At 51.0% G+C, this 2,823-nt stretch overlaps 1 long non-coding RNA gene across 1 annotated transcript; it reads right to left on the reverse strand.

The window, feature by feature from the left end:
• Positions 1-333: 333 nt before the first annotated feature.
• On the reverse strand, positions 334-1,809 carry LOC140686669 (uncharacterized). Its single transcript, XR_012060470.1, has 3 exons — positions 1,628-1,809; positions 1,219-1,308; positions 334-559 (listed from the first exon to the last, which is right to left on the reverse strand). It is a non-coding gene; the product is annotated as an uncharacterized lncRNA (long non-coding RNA).
• Positions 1,810-2,823: the final 1,014 nt, after the last annotated feature.

A 2,823-nucleotide genomic window follows, 5' to 3' on the forward strand; every position in this document is an offset into this window, starting at 1 on the left:
CCCGTGGGGTGGTGCGAGGCATGGCCAGGAGAGGAGTGCGGTCACCATGGAGACCTGAGAACTGCCAGTGGGGAGCCTGGACCACTGGGAAGCCGTGGGCAGAGGGAGGCGCAGGAGGAGACCCCAGGAGATCGCGCTGGAGGAGAGGTGGGGTGCGCGGGTTCCACACTCTGGAAGCGCTCAGACTTTTCTCAGGTTCTGTGTCATGCGGGTGTGTGGGGGGAACCTAGTAACTGAGGGTGTAAGCCTGGGTGTGCTTGAGCTGTGACCACCACGCGGCAGGCTCCACGGTGCTGCTGGTGAGGAGAAAGTATTCACCGGACACTTGTTAAAAATGGTAGGAAAGAGTTTATTCAAGGCTAGTGCCAAAAGGGAGAGAGATCGCACTCCACTCCAGATACAGCAAAGACAGCTGAGGGTTCTTGGCCACTGGGCAGAGTATGCGGCTCCTCTGTGGATGGAGAGGTACCAAGAGGAGCTTGGTCAGGTATCCAGCACCAGGATTCTTGCTTCAGGGCAGCCAAGGACTTGGACATCAGGGGTGGGGGATGAGGAATTTCTAAGAAGAGCCAAGATAAAGTGGAAGAAGAACAAGAAGTGGACATTGCCCTCCCAGGTGTTAAGGCTTCTTATAAACTTATGGACAGTCATCTGACGGGGTAAAATTGGAGGCCGAGAAACAAACCCAAATAGGTCAATGTGTAGGGCCTTAGCACCTAGAAAGAAGGCCTTGCACATTGGGAGGAGAGGCATGGAAACCTGTCCACCTGGAGAACACTGGCTCACAGAACAAGGGAATCCCCCTGGTGTCCCTGGGACGGTGCACTGGGTCTGGTGTCCCAGCCAGCGGGGCCTCTGAGCACAGGTCGCTGGCGGGGAAGAAAAGTGGGCAGGGGGATCCAGATGAGGGGAGCTGTGTAGCAACTTGGGGCAACGATGCAGATGCCAAAGCTGGGCCTATCCGACAGCGAGCTCAAGAGGGATTCAGCTGCTGCTTTGGGAGGTGTCAGGAGGTGGGGGGGGATACCCCGACCCTGGCTCCTGAAGCACCCCTCCCCTCCCTTCCTACTTCGCTCCCACACAGCGCCCCTCACTCCAACCTGCCTTGGCCTACCTGTGCCCCACATAGACCTCGATGCTTCCCTCCACATTGCCCGACCTCCAGCCTCCCTGCCTGCCTTCGACCATCCCCAGCATCCCCATCCTGCCTTGACCTACCTGCACCTGGGGCTCCGTCCTGCTTCCCTGATGAGGCCTGGCCTTCTTGGATATGTGCATCTCCCGGCAACCTCTGGAGCCCTGAAGTACCTGAAAGAACCGTAATTTAAGAAAAAGAATAAAGTCCAATTATAAAATTTCTATAATTTTATTCATTGAATAATGTTTTTTACGTTTAGGTATAAAATATGCATATCTGTGTGCATATGCATGAATATATATTGGGTATTTATGTAACAAAATTACATAGTAACATTTTCTTTCTTTATAAATTTAAGCATTCTGGGAAAATGTTAGCATTTAAAAATCTTTCTTTTAAGAAATCAAATAATATACAAACGCTTGAAGTTTCTTTTTCACCTTTCCTTTATCCCATTCCCTTCCTTCCATCCGAAGAGGTAACCCTTACCTGAAGTCAGTGTTGTTTTAGTTTCCCAGCTGTTTTTTTTTTTCGCCAGTCCCGCGGCCTGGCGAGGGTGGGGCTCCGGTGAAAGGATGAGGGGCGGGTTCCCCTCCCGATCTCAGCAAAGCTCCCAAAACGACAGCGGCGGGGCCAGCCTGCCGCTGCCTCAGGCGGCCCACGAACCATTCAAAGCGCCCGCGCCGAGGTACCCGGCGCTCGCGATTGGCTGAGCCGGACCAGCGCCCCTCGGCGTGGCCGGCCCCCACGCAGCGGCCGCGGGACCCGCCCCGCCGGTGCGCATGCGCGCAGTCCCCACAGGGAAGAGTCTGCGCACACCCCCGCGCGGCCTCAGTCTCACGCCGCAGCTCCGTCCCCTTTGCGCGGAGGCTTGTTTGCTCGGCGACACAGCAAGCGCTGCGGCCGGCAGGGGGCTGTGCGGACCCAAGGCGGCTGCGGTGGGCCGGCCTGTGGAAAATGCCTCAATCAAAATTTTAACATATCGGAGAATAATGGCTAAGCAGGCAATCTACTTTCGAGCCATCTTCCAAAAGCTATTATTTCAGGGTTTCAGTGTTCCCTGCTTTTTCATTCACTGTCCTTCAGAAGTATATTTTCAAATAGATTTCTACCATTATAAACACACAGTCAAAGCAAAAGCCTGGAATAAATTCTGAAATGCAGAGAACTAAAGGTCACCACTGTTTCAGGCATTGCCCTCTCAACGCCACGACTCAGGGGAAAGCAACCTAAGTGATGAAGTAGAAAACAGTACAAAAAAGTTCACAAATCACAGGGTGATTTTTTATTTTAAAACTATTTATTCAAAAGAAAATTCATTTTTCTTGTAACTGAAGCCTGTGACAATCACAAATGTGGCAAATCTATAAGAACAGCCGTAGCTTCTCTGGATTGAGAAAATGGAAACCTTCTATGCTCTCAAACACAATGCGGATGAACGCCTTCGCCTTTTTTATCCCCTGAGAGCTGAGACATTGGAGCGATGAGGCACTTACTAATGAGGACCTGTATAATATTTGAAAGTTAGATCATTTCAATTCTGATGCTATATTCAATCCATGCCTTTGCAAATGTTGCTGGTGATAATTGAAGCAAACTAAAATGTAACTTGGATTCTAGTGATTTTTTTGTCTCTGTCTGCAAATAATCTCCCCAAAGGAAAAAGCAGATGAAATAGCATTGAT

This window comes from Vicugna pacos, chromosome 17 (assembly GCF_048564905.1).
Source record: "Vicugna pacos chromosome 17, VicPac4, whole genome shotgun sequence".
Classification (NCBI taxonomy): Eukaryota; Metazoa; Chordata; class Mammalia; order Artiodactyla; family Camelidae; genus Vicugna; species Vicugna pacos.